This window comes from Pristiophorus japonicus, chromosome 15 (assembly GCF_044704955.1).
Source record: "Pristiophorus japonicus isolate sPriJap1 chromosome 15, sPriJap1.hap1, whole genome shotgun sequence".
In the NCBI taxonomy this organism is placed as follows: Eukaryota; Metazoa; Chordata; class Chondrichthyes; family Pristiophoridae; genus Pristiophorus; species Pristiophorus japonicus.
This window is the reverse complement of record NC_091991.1, coordinates 59,352,877-59,367,101: the sequence shown is the minus strand read 5'-3', so window position 1 is coordinate 59,367,101 and position 14,225 is coordinate 59,352,877. Positions and strand designations below refer to the sequence as shown.

At 42.5% G+C, this 14,225-nt stretch overlaps 1 protein-coding gene across 7 annotated transcripts in view; it reads right to left on the bottom strand.

Annotated features, from left to right (window-relative positions):
* dcp1b (decapping mRNA 1B) overlaps nucleotides 1–14,225 on the bottom strand; it is a 127,565-nt gene that overhangs the window by 73,438 nt on the left and 39,902 nt on the right. The gene's annotated exons all lie outside the window — the stretch shown is intronic.

Sequence of the window (14,225 nt, the reverse complement as noted above, 5' to 3'; positions counted from 1 at the left end):
AACTGGAGCTATCCGAATCCCATTTCCTTTAGCCATGTGATTTTGCATTCATTCCTTTTCAAATACTTATACAATTTCCTTCTAAGTCATCATCATAGGCAGTCCCTCGAACAAAGATGACTTGCTTCCACATGAGTTCACAGATGTTTCAATGAAGGACCCAATGTTCCAGTCCTGAACTCCAATTGAGGGGGTGGAAGATGCCTGTGCGTGGATTTTTTTTTAAACATGTGGTGACCATTGCATATCAGCCACCACACGAGCTTGACAGAGCTAGGCCTTTATCCAATGGCAAGGGTTAATTGGGATGACTGGAGACCTGCTCTGCTGCACGGACCTAGTGCGCACACATATCGCAGTGTGGGCAGGCCCGTGCTGCCCCATGGCCCTCGGTTCTTCTGGGCCCCGTACCCTCAATCGCTGCACCTCCGCCACGATTTTGCTTCTCTCCTCCGCCACAAACATTCGCTGCTCCTCCACCGCAAAAACACTCGCCACACCTCCGCCACGATCTCCCACCGCACCTCCGCACCAAACATTTGCCGAACCTCCGTCACGATCACTGATCAAATCTCAGCCACGATCCCTCATCGCTCCTCTGCCCCGACCACTCGTTGCAAGTCCGCCACGACCTTCCCGCTCCTCTGCTTTACCAGGCCCCAGCCGATGCTGCTGCCCACGCTCCCAACGGCGACCTGGGTCCTGATGTCAGTCAGTCGCCCACCTCGAAGCCGTCGCACACTTGGAGTAGCTCGCGCTGGAAGCTGCAGTGGTATACCCCAGCTCTTATACTCCCGACCTGCGTTGGTGTTCTCTCGCAGCCCCACTTCTAAGTAATGTTAAAGTGCCTATCTCAATAGCCACTTGTGGTAAAGCACCCAATGTTGCAAGAACCCTGTGTGAAAACATTTCTAACTTTGTCTTTGATACGAATAATTACAATTGTTATTAATTCACCAATCAATCTTTCACTATTTACCCTCTCAAAACTTCATAATTTTGAAAACCCTTTATTAGACTCCTCTTTAACCTGGAGTGAGAAAACCTCTAATTTATTTGAAGCTAGTACATGGCAGCACATTACAGTACCCATGAACTGGGCTCCTACCTCACAAGGTGCAGCACCTCAGTGCTGCTGGGAGTCAGGGCCTGCCAGTCTTTCTATAATACTGTACTCTCCATAAACTGGATTCACTTAAGGCATCAATACTCAACTTGGTTCCAAAGATAGGCTTCACTCTGACCGTAAAATACATTTCACGATAGAGATACATAGAATGTACAGCACAGTCCATTCAGTCCAACAGGTCCATGCCAGTGTTTATGCTATACACGAGCCTCCTCCTACCCTATCCGCATATCTAAACACGGCACCTCCGACTGTGCAGCACTCCCTCAGTATTGCACTGGAAGTGTCGGCCTAGATCAAGTCTTTGGAGTGGGACTTAAACCCACAAATTTCTGACTCAGAGGCGAGGGTGCTACCCACTGAGCCACAGCTGACACCTAGTCTAGGCTGGCACTTCAGTACAGCACTGGGCGAAGGAGATGTCAAACTAAGGGCCCTGACAGTTCAGGTGGATGTAAAAGTTTCTATAGTACTATTCTTAGCGCAGGTGAGCTTTCCTGGTGTCCTGTTCAACGCCATCTCTCATCCAAACACTGGTTATTTAGGTCATTACTATTTGTGTGCAAATTGGCTGCCACACTTAACTGCACAAGAATAGTGACCATACTTCAAAGGTAATTTAGTTTGTTCAGTGGCTGTGAAGCACTTTGGCTATATACACATAGGTTCTTTCTTATGCACAGCAGTTTGTCTTTGGGTGGCTAACACAGTCATAGAAATTAAAACAAAGGCTCCATGGCCAGCATGAAAATGTACAGGGAGTGCAGGGGTTCCCCAGGAGCCTGCCAGTATTTGCAGTGGGTTTTGCTTCACACGGAAGAGTTTGAAAACCATTTATTTAAACAGCTGTTTTGGGGCTCAGGGTTAGAGAGATGATCACCCAACACATGGTCAGAGTGAACCTGTAAAGCCCCCCAGAGATCCCATGGTAACTTAAACTCTCACCGTGCCTATTGTAGAACTCTACATGGTTTCCCCGTATGCTTTCAGGCCCCTGTTTAAAATTGGCTGAAGAAATGCCTCCCATTCATAGCTTCTCCTCCCCGTTATGTGGTACTTTGGAATTGGAGCTGACCTGTCTGTGGTCATAGCTTTAAAATCTAGCGATGAGAACTGAAAATAACCTCAACAATATTCCCTAAGGCTTCCAGCTTCCGTCAATTCATGAGTAATGCAACTTTGAACCCTTTTTTTGCATCTATACCTACCATTAAAAAATGCCAGGAATAGATAGGAGAAAAGTGGCACATAGTTTTTACAGAAATAATAATTTATATTTATATAGTGCCTTCAACATAATAACATTTTAAAAACAGGGGCCTTTAGTTTAATGCAGTATTTTTCTTTTGCTGCTTCAGTTGTAGGAGGGGCAGCCTTTAGACATTTGGATTACCAAATCACTAATGGGATGGGAGTGAGGGTGGCTCTCGTTCATTCTATGATTTTTGAATCTGTTTAAATCAAATACCCCAAAGGTTAGCTAATACTACAGTTCAGCTTTACATTCTTACATAGTAAAGCCTTCTTACCAGTTAGTGAAACTTAAAAAAAATATATATACTTAATGTTGTGGAATTTAGTAGAAAAAAAACAGCTAGATGGGAGGGAAGTATGAAGAATGCCTGTATTTTTCCCTAAATGTTTTGAATATATGTAATTTACAAACCAAAATCTCCAAGTGGGGCACTTGGACAGAAGAGTTAAATAGTAATTCGGATAGAAAGACAAGATCCTCAAACAAACTCAAATTCAAACCTCACCATGCTCTCTCAAGTGAACGTAAAAGATCCCACGGCACTATTTCGAAGACGAACAGCGGAGTTATCCCTTGCCAATATTTATCCCTCAAGCAACATAACAAAAAAACAGATTATCTGGTCATTATCATATTGCTGTTTGTGGGAACTTGCTTGTGCGCAAATTGGCCGCTGCGATTCCTGCATTACAACAGTGACTACACTCCAAAAGTACTTCATTAGCTGTAAAGCGCTTTGAGACGTCCGGTGGTTGTGAAAGGCGCTATATAAATCCAAGTCTTTCTTTTAAATAGATACAAGTCCAATGCTTTCCAGCAGTTCGGTTTAATGCATGATATTGCTTCACATCCACATTGAATTCTTTTATCTTATCTCAAAGTTTGTTAGAACACAGAGTGTTGGCAGAACACTCTTAACAGTCAGTCGCATAGACTGATCTATATGCATCCCAGTCATAGCTAATGCTTCCTTTGACTATAAAAGGTTAGAGGAGACAGCAGACTGGAGCCACATATCTAGTCTAATTCTTACACTGCTTTTTTAAACCTATTTATAATCTGAAAAGGAACACTTCTCCACAAGACTTAACTGTACCTCCACAATCAGTTTTTAATTTGGTGTCTGCATTGTTCAGTGTCATGGACATGTCCAAAATGTGCTTCAAAAAAAACTACAATTTTACAAACTGACATTTTACAGGAGTACTCTGCCAAAACAGATACACAACTTGGGAAGGAAAATAAAGGGCAACACTATACAAACAGTAGCAATGTGAAGCACAGACTGGAAAAGGTGGGAAAGAGACAGTAAATAACCTAAAATAATTGAATCAAAAGAAAGATATGTTCCCAGCATTGCTGTAACTAATTTTCAATTAATGTAGTTAGCAATCCTAGTACAAGGTTAAAAAAAAATTGTCAAATGCCTCAGCACATTGATAGAATCATGGTGCCATTCGGTTCATCATGTCTGTGCTGGCTCTTTGCAAAAGCAATCTAAAACTAATCCTCATAGCCCTGTATCTTCGTTGAGTTCACATATTTAGCAAACTTGCCCTTAAAGCATGCAATTGTCTCTACCTTAACCATTCCATGTGGCAAAGCATTCCATGTTACAATAACCCTCGGCATAAAGTGACAATTTTAAATTGATGTCCTCTTGTCACCGACTCCCCAACCAGTGGAAATAGTCCTTCTCTATTCACTCTACAAAAACCCATCATAATTTTAGAAATCATAAAGCTCTTCTCAAAACCATGGGAAATATCCCCAGTATTTTAAGTCTCTGCTTTTACCTATAATTTTCATCCATTGCCACCATCTTGGTGAATCTACGTTGTATGTTCTTGATAAATTAAATGTTCTTTCTATAATAGAATGTACAAAAGTGCAGAGTATTCTAATTGTGTCATAAACAATGTTTTGTACAAATTTATCATTATGTCTTCATTCTTGTACGGTAAGCCGCTATTTATAAAATTCAAAATGTTGTGTGTCTTTTTCAGAGCTTTAATTACCTGCACTAGCAGAGAATTATGAATTTAAACTCTTAGGTCTCACTGTTAATCTGCAGCCTTCAGCGTCTTTCATAGAATGATGGAAAAATTATGACATAGAAGGAGGCCATTCCATTGTGTGTATATTCCCATTTCTGTTTTTCCTCTCAAAATGTATTAGTTTATGGCAACCATGCGCTACTTATTTCTCAAAGTTTAACCATTTGATTAGATTCACTTTGATGAGTGCCTTCAGGAGTTAAGAGTTCAACTGTTACAAACATGCAAGAACTTCTTGTACTATGATAAGTTAGTTGCTGCATAAATGCAAGTCGTTCTTCCACCCCCACCATTACTCAATCCCATTAGGAAGTGCCTGAATGAATTTCAGGTTGACCCGACCTTTTATTTTCCATTTTTTCACAACCACTACTCTACTTTTCCTATGATGAGATCAGGACATCACTACAGGTATTGCAGTTGTTAATCCTGATATTCTGTAGTATATTATGTTGATACACTGACACACTGACTATTGAATTATTCAATTAATTTTCTTTAAATGAAAAATACAGAAGTTACAACCTTCCATGCCAAAACATGCCACTAACAGTACAGTAAACGCTATGTGCCCATTTAAAGTGGAACTCCCACTTTAAAGCACCATGGGGCCGAAATTGTCCTTTTTTTAAGAGCAGTTACGGGAAGAAAAATGAGTTTCTGCCCAGTCGAGGCGGACTCCACGACGATCGGGACATTGCCTTCGTGATTTTTTGAGGCAGAGAAGGTATCCGCCCCGCTCCTGTGCGAACAGTGATAATTACGTCATCTTAGCACGCGCACCGCCGGGTCCCCATCCTGGAAGCGACATTGCCCTCAAATAGTGAATCAACCACTTGTCGGCGCCCCTGATAACTTTGCGCGACGGAAGCTGCCAGTGGCTGGGCAGCACATCCGCCCTTAAAGGGGAGAGCGCACCACCGCAGCCGCCATTTTATTTTAATTGTCACCTGCCATGGGTTCGGCCGGACCACCATTTGGCAGCCCGGCACTCTCTCTTGGGTGCCGGGCCATTGGCCCGGTCGAAGCCCTCTCTAGTGGCCCAGCGGGAGCCAAGTAGGCCTCGCATCGGCCCTCCCCTTTAAGTGAAAGGGGGGGACGTTGCCAAGCATCAGCGCGACGCGGCACGTCCACATCGCACTGATGACACCGCCCGCCTTCCGCCCTGCTCCTGACTCACTCCCGCCCCTCTGATTTTTGAATCAAAAAGAGGGTAATTTCCCTCTATTCCCCGCCCTATTGATTCGGGCGGTAATTCACCAGATAATTCGAATTATCCGCCCCAAATGGGGCAGAGGGCAATTTTGGCCCCAATAAATTTCAAAGTGTGACGCATGAACAGAATTCCATGGTAAGTGTGCTATGTTACAAAAATGATCAACTTTTATCAATCCAACTCAGTAACTTTCTCTTCCCCCAACCGAAAGGGGTACAAGAAAAATTGTCATTACAATGGATTGATAGCATTTAAGAAACATTCATCTCAATAATCAAAATACTTTTCGTTCTATTTGTTGTTTTAGAACATTCAAGACAGACAATTCAGTTATTAGAAGTTACAGTATTCCAACCTCTTCCTAAATAACAAGAAGCATCTATTCCAGAAGTTAAGGTGCTTAATAGACAATTATGTGCCTGGAATGAGATCTCTCAATCGCAGTCTGCTCCTTTCAATGTCACCATCCTTTATAATCTGGGCAGTTGCTGAAACTGCAGTGCTTGGAGATAGTTCCTTATTTCTACTCTCCACAATTCAGTTGTAAGCCAAAACATTCTGTTGCCTGACAGAAAGTGCTTTCCACGTGGAGGAAAGCACCACCAAAAAAAAATACTGAGTCTTTCATTCCGTTGAAGCTAGTAATTCCAGATTTGTTCAAAAACATCATTATTTTTAAAATGGATGGCATAGGGAAAGAAACACTTTTATATTGAAACTACTTTCCCCGTATTTGTGTGTGAAAAATTACAACAAAGTGAAAATAATCTCATTTCCACAAATTAAATTTTCTACACAGTAGAGATACCCGCAAAAGCACAAAAGAAAGACTCCCTTCATTAAACTTATCACACAGTATTAACTTCAACTCCAAGATCGGAACAAAAAAAGCACATTCTCTTCCCCCCAGATATACTGCAGAAAAAAAAATCAGACTTGGCCTACTTCTCACTTTGGTGACACTGCAGCTGCACAATAATAGGCCATTCATTTCTTCCATCTTTCCTCCCCTCCCCTGCTCCAGTAAAAGCTTTATCTCCTTGCTGAGGTACTGTTTGCTAGGCATCAGTAACTTGCCCAAGTGGCTATTCTTTTTGCCTGAGCCTTGACAATGATTGCTGGCGTCCATTTGATCTTTGGGGTATCACAGCCAAACCTGATGCTATCCTCACTCAATTTTCACATATTTGCACTTCCAGGGACAGAGGTTGGACAGTGATTAGGAGTGTGATTCCGGGCCAATTTTACTTCCATACGCCAGGGTGCAAAAGCAAATTGCGGCACTCTTATCAGCTGAGATCAGCAAACTTTGCACAGACCAAAAGTTCAAACCTGGGAAATCACTGTTCTATATAGATTAACTACTCATTAAATAAACTTGCTAAGCCATCAGGGGAACCAAGAGATCATAACTTTTGGTTCCACAAGGTTATTATGATCTCTTCCAAAATTTGATGGAGCAACTTCAATTTCCCCTTGCACGTAAAAGTTAAGCTTTCAAATGAATACAAGTTTCCCCAAGAAACAGATGGCTTGATTAACAAGAATGACGTTTCTTAAAAAAATGTGAATGCTGGAAATATGATGCAGACCTGATGTACATAGACCCAAGATCACTTCCATTCACAGTTGCAATTATAATTTTGCAGGCCAGCAGAGTTAACAGATCTGTACCATATTGGTCAAAGGAACAATTGGCCCAGGGAGATCTTCAGACCCCTATCCATGTGGATTATGCTGTCGTTATTGTATTTTTGTACCTCTGCCATTCTTTGTTCTGGTTCTGTGAAAGGCAGGCTGTGGAGGAGGGTTGAATTTAATCTTCATATAAACTGGGCAAATCAAAATGGCACAAGTAGGCTGGAGGACAAGTTCATGGAATGTATTCGAGACAGTTTCCTAGAACTATACGTCATGGAACCAACACAGAAAGTTAGCATGCAGGTACAGCAAGCAATTAGGAAGGCAAACGGCATGTTGACCTTTATTGCAAGGGGGTTGGAGTACAAGAGTAAGAAAGTCTTACTACAATTGTACAGGGCTTTGGCGAGCCCACACTTGCGAGTACTGTGCACAATTTTGGTCTCCTTATCCGAGGAAGGACGTACTTGCCTTCTCTCTAAGACGGTCCCTCAAATCGAGGATGATTTACTTCCACGCTAAAAAGGGATGAGTCAATGAGTTCAAGGTGTTTCAATGAAGGACTTAATACCCCAGGTCCCTAACTGCATATTGAAAGGTGGAAGATACCGGTGCATGGATTTTTTTTAATGTGTGGTGGCCGTTGCACATCAGCCACACATGGGCTTGACAGAACTTGGTCTTGGTCCAGTGGCAAGGGTTAACCAAGACGACTGGAGACCAGCTCTGCTGCACGGACCTAGTGCACATATATATCGCAGTCTGGGCTGGCCCGTGCTGCCCCTGGGCCCACGCCTCTGCTAGGCCTTGAATTTGCGCCTCTCCTGGACCTCGATCACATCGCTCTGCAATCTCTCACCGCTCCTTCGCCCCGACGCTCCTGCTGTACCTGCCCACGCTCCAATCACCGACCTGGATTATGGTGGCATCCAATCTAGTTGCCCTCTTCACAGCCGTTGCCTTCCCGGACCAGCTCGCCCTGTAGAGGTATGCTCCTTTTAAGGCCCCAACCTGCCACTGATGTTCCCACGCAGGTTGGGGCCGCCACATTGCTCACCGTTCCTTTTAAGGACCCAATGTGCTGCTGATGTTCCTACGCAGGCCGCCGCTCGCTGCTCCTTTTAAGGCCCCGACCTGCCGTTGATGTTCCCACGCTGGTCGGGGCCGCCACACTGCTCCCAGGCTGCTGCTAGCCGCTTCTTGTAAGGCCCTGACCTGCCGCTGATGTTAACACGCAGGTCGGGGCCGCCACGTTGCTTAGAGGTGGTGCAACAAAGGTTCACTAGATTGATCCCTGGGATGAGAGTGAGTAAACTGGACCTATATTCTGAGGGAGATTGACAGGGGTAGATGCTGAGAGGTTATTTCCTATGGCTGGACAGTCTATAGGTGGGGGGGAGGCGGGGGGAATAGTCTCAGGATAAGGTGTTGGCCATTTAAGACTAAGATGAGGAATTTCTTCACGCTGGTTTGTGAATCTTTGGAATTCTCTACCCCAAAGGGCTTGGAATGGTGAGTCGTTGAGTACATTCAAGGCAGAGATAGATTTTTAGACTCTAGGGGAATCAAGGGATGTGGAGAATCAGGTGCGAAAGTGGAGTTGAGGTCAAAGATCAGCCATGATCTTATTGAATGTTGGACCAGGCTCAAAAGGCCATATGGCCTACTCCTGCTCCTAATTCTTACGTTCTTATTAACCTTGACAGAGGTAGTTTGAAACAGATGTGGAGGCAGGACTCATTCATTTTTATTGTGCTTGTCCTTCATGGAAGTGATATGGCCATGTTGATCCATCTATTTTGAGAAATTAAGTTAATATTCCTTACAGCTGGCTAAATTCCTTGATCATCTGAAATATTTGGGGGGATGTGCTGGAGAGCTCATTTATGTAAAATAGATTAGCAGCATATAGCGATATTTTGGGTTTGGAACCATCAGCCATTACTCTACAATACTGGTAGTATTGTGTGTGTTGAGCCCATATGAAGCCTTTTAGGTTACTGCACACTAGACCAGAGGTAACTGCATCCAGTCCTAACCACTAATTTTGTAGTCAGTGCCGAATAGGGAATTGGACCTGTAGGAAGAGCAGAGAGTGAGTATTTGCCTTTTTGTGTATTAGTATAATCAAGGCTATTTTGTAGGTGTTCGAAAGGATGCTCATCAGCTCAGTCATGGAAAAGTTTCAGCAAGAATGATGTCAGTTTGGGCAGTAGGATTGTGTAGAACTGCACTTAGTATCCATTACCTCTCCTGGAGTTTTCCAGATTGGAGGCATGTGCTCGTGGTTCGATCTACTTGACTGAACTGGAGAGTTGAGTGCTGTACCTCTGCCTGACTCAGTTAAGAGACTGTAAGGTTAGCAAGATGACAACATGCACCTTTTAGGGTATCCTGTTAATCTGGAGGTGTATAATGAGGCATAGAAATTTGCAAGTTCCCTCTTGATTTAAATGGGATAAGAAAGTAGTTTTCCTCCTGTTTTCTCAATTGATCGGACTGTTCTGTGCCTTTTATCACAAGATGTGTGTGGGTCCCTCTGCTCATAATATTCAGCCCTAGTATTAGTTTTCTTTCTGCTTCCACTGAATTGGTTGTTGGCTTTAACTTGATCATTGCACTCATTGTCATTTGCATTGGTTTTTTAGCTCCACTGCACTTTGCTCCAAGTCTCTCTGGTCAGAGGACAAGACTGTAATATAGTCCAAGGACTATGTTGATTGTTTCCCATAGCATACTGAGCTACCAGGTTTCCCATCTGTGGATGAGCTGCACCCACATAAAAGCCATGCACTATGGGTCAAAGATTTGATTGTGAAGGCATTGCTGCTAATCGCCACCGTCCCCCCTTTACTGGATTCCCATATCCTAAGCAAGTGTTAATTTTTTCCTGGGATCATTTATGCTTTTTGCACATGTGCAACAAAATGTATTTTCTGTGTGTTTGAATATTTTATGAATCAGTGTTCAGGATAGACTTCCCTTATTCCCCTACCTGTGAGACTGTGCTTCCAATGGAGAAATTACCAGTTAGCCTTCTCTGATCCCTATCCTCATGTTCTGATGCAAATAACAGATTACAATATGGATATGCTCATTAGGTGACTGGCAGTCCCCATCTGTCAATTCCTGCATGTTCTAGGAACTATAGCCCTTTGGGTTAGCATTCAATATTTGCCAATTGCTTTCTTGCATTGTTACCATGGTTAAGTAGTACTGGATACGCAGCAACTTTTAAAACCAGTTGTTAGTTGTCAGTGATTAGAATTTGTAGATTTATTGTAGCTCACTCAGGAATTTGGGTTTGTCTTTCACTTCCTTGATGCAGTTGGGCTATCTTGGGTGCCCTATGTTGTTCCAGTCAGCAATGGATTATCTCCTACCAGCAGTGATCTCCAGGTGTTGAGTGATTCTTAGGTATTGGTTTGTTTGACAGGATGGACACTGCAGGTGTCACTGCAATGGGCACTTTGCACTGATCAGTGCAAAGTGAGATTCCTCACAGTCTAATTAGGGGTCCCATGTGTGCATTTCCCTCTTTCTTGGAGGCCTTCATTGTCATGTAGTTTCAGGGTGAGGGATAGGGCTGTTTGGATAGAGGCGACCTGTATGATTCTGCTTGGTAGGAAGTCATGGGTTGTCTTCAATGTAGAAACAGATAGCATCCTCAGTCAGAATTTGAAGCATAGTGGGTAAGTCATCTTCTACCTAATGTCTTTATTGAAGAGGACAAGTTTGATAATATCAAAAGATTACAGGGTCAGCAAAGGTCCATTACTAACGTCGTGACCTGCAATTCTACTTATTTCTTCTCTGGAATAGGAGTGGGGCTTGTTCAACCCTTCAAGTATCTTGGTTCCTGGTGGTCTACGAGGTATGGTTAGCAGATCTTTTGGGGAAGAATTACTGGCAGAAACTTGAGAGGTCACACATTTCAGCCCAACACTAACCTCCAAAGCTAGAGGACTCCTTTTCTGAAGTAAAGATGGGACAGGCTGCAGCAGACAGTTTAGAGCTTCAGTGGGCACTATGCCAACACCACTGAGGACTATGTGGCAAGACGGGAGTGCAGGAGACTATCAGATCAGTTGTTGATCTTGCTGCTTGCTTGGAGGACTGACTAGGGAGACTTATCAAAGTGCATAGATGGAGTGGTCAGGAGTGAGCTTTGGTTGAGGAAGCTAGATGATCGGGGGGCATTATGTTGTAGATCATCACTCAGGATATTGGGCCATTTAGCTGCTTTCTGGTAGTATTTTTGGATGGCTTTATTTCCATGGTTTTCTCATTCCTATGTGGGTTCTTTTAAGAAACTGAAGCACTCAAGATCATCATTACATCACCTAATTCACTATATGTAGAGTTCTAATATACAAAACCGTGTGTGTGTGTATATATTATATTGATATATATCTATATGTATACACACATACACACAATTCTAAATTTATAATACTTAAAAAGATATATAATCCCAACACAAGCATAAAGTGCTCCAATTATTTGTGCTTTTACTAAACACATTGAATGGTCAGTCCTGATGAACTATTCATCTCTCATATGTTCATAAACCTCTTCAAAATAGTAGTTCTTTGATTTAGATTGTTATATACAGGCATAATTAAAAATTAGCAGTTACAACTATTACAAATTGGTAATCACACAGACTATAAATATTCTGATTCAAGCAGAATATATCTTGGCAATGAGTTATGCATTCTCATGATTGAACTGTATGTTTCTTTTGCTGAAAAATACAGTCACGAACTGGGTTCAAACAGAATGAGATAGCGAATTTGGTATCTTAGCTATTGTTCAAGTCCTGTAGTCTTACACCCTTTCTTCAACAACACCATTAGGTCTCCATTAGACCATTCCTTTTAGGTCTCCTTTTGCTACACATTTTATTCCCCAGTTGAGGGCAGGCAGACAACCTGCTACCAAGTCTTTGCCAATAGCACTCAAGATTTGGCTGCCAGTAGATGGACAAGCACAGCTGAGAGGTGACTCGCCTGCAGCATAATTCCTCTCAATTAAATTACCAAAGACCCAGCTAAGATTGTCAACCTAGAGTGTGAATCATATTTTTTTAGTTCAGATCTAAAATTTTAACAATGAATTTTCTATGCTGCCAAAGCCAAAAGGTGCACAGGTGAAACTGTATGCTCGCATAATACAAAAAGATGGATTTATATAGCACCTTTCACGACCATCGGACGTCTCAAAGCACTTTACAGCCAATTAAGTACTTTTGGAGTGTAGTCACTGTTGTAATGTATGAAATGCAGCAGCCAATTTGCGCACAGGCAGTTTCCACAAACAGCAATGTGATAGTGACCAGATAATCTGTTTTTGTTATGTTGATTGAGGGATAAATATTGGCTAGGACAATATAAATTATAGGTGTTAAATGATGCATGTAGCAGCAAGTCTGCTTTTTATTGACGTGGCTGTTTATACTGGGTCAAAACACATGTACATGAAGTGATTTGGGCCGGGGGGGGGGGGGGGGCGGGAGGAGGGCAAAAGAAAACAAATTTAAATATAAATCTACTGAACTGTTTAAAAAAAAAATCATCCATTCCAACTGAGGTTAGCTACTGTGCCATTTGGTGCTCAACTCACCACCATAATGTCCTGAGTGTGCTTTTCTTCTGTCTCCTCCCTTTCCTCTTGCTGATGATACAAAGCTAGGTGGGAATTAAGTTGTGAGGAGGATGTAAAGAGGCTTCAAGGGGATATAGACAGGTTAAGTGAGTGAGCAAGAACATGGCAAATAGAATATAATATTTGAGAAATGTGAAGTTATCCACTTTGGTAGGAAAAATAGAAAGCAGAGTATTTTTGAAATGGTGAGTGATTTGGAAATGTTGGTGTTCAGAGGGATCTGTGTGTCCTTATACACGAATCACAGAGTTAGCATGCAGGTACAGCAAGCAATTGAGAGAGCAAATGGTATGTTAGTTTTTATTACAAGAGGATGAGTACAAAAGAGTAAAGACATCTTACTGCAATTATATAGGACCCTGGTGAGACCACACCTGGAGTATTGTGCAGAGTTTTGGTCTCCTTAACTAAGGAAGGATATACTTGCCATACAGGGAGTGCAACAAAGGTTCACCAGACTGATTCCTGGGATGGGGGGGGGGGGGGGGGGGGAGATTATCCTATGAGGAGAGATTGAGATATTCTCTAGAACTTAGAAGAATGAGAGGGCTTGACAGGGTAGATGCAAGGAGGACGTTTCCTCTGGCTGAGGAGTCTAGAATCAGGGGTCACAGTTTCAAAATAAGGGGTCGGCCATTTGGAACTGAGATGAGAAGAAATTTCTTCACTCAGTGGGTTGTGAATCTTTGGAGTTCTCTACCCCAGAGGGCTGTGGAAGCTCAGTCGTTGAGCATATTCAAGGCAGAGATCGATAGGTTTTTGGATATTAAGTGAAACAAGGGATATGGGGATAGTGTAGGCAAGTGGAGCTGAGGTAGATCATCAGCCATGATCTCACTGAATGGCAGAGCAGGCTCTAGGGGCCAAATGGCCTACTCATGCTCCTATTTCTTCTGTTCCCCATCACCCAAACAGAGCTCCCACTGTTATTTGGGTTTTTCTTCTTGTCAAGAGGGTAGATTTTACTTCTCTCTTAGTGATCATCAATGAAGCTTTGCTTTTATAAAATAAAACTTTCTCTGTTATTCCATGGAGCATTCCACTATCACAAAACATTTGGAAGCAAGCTAAAAACTGGCAAAGTTGTGTAATGTAAGTTATGAAATTGGATTGCTAACAGAGATTATCATTCAAACTTGAAGCACTCTATTGGCATTCCAACACTAAGACAGGTTTCACCAAGTCCTCGTCCTAACTAATAGGGCAGGGAAAAAAATAGAAAACAACTATTTTTGCTCAATTCAAGTCAGTTTTGTTAGT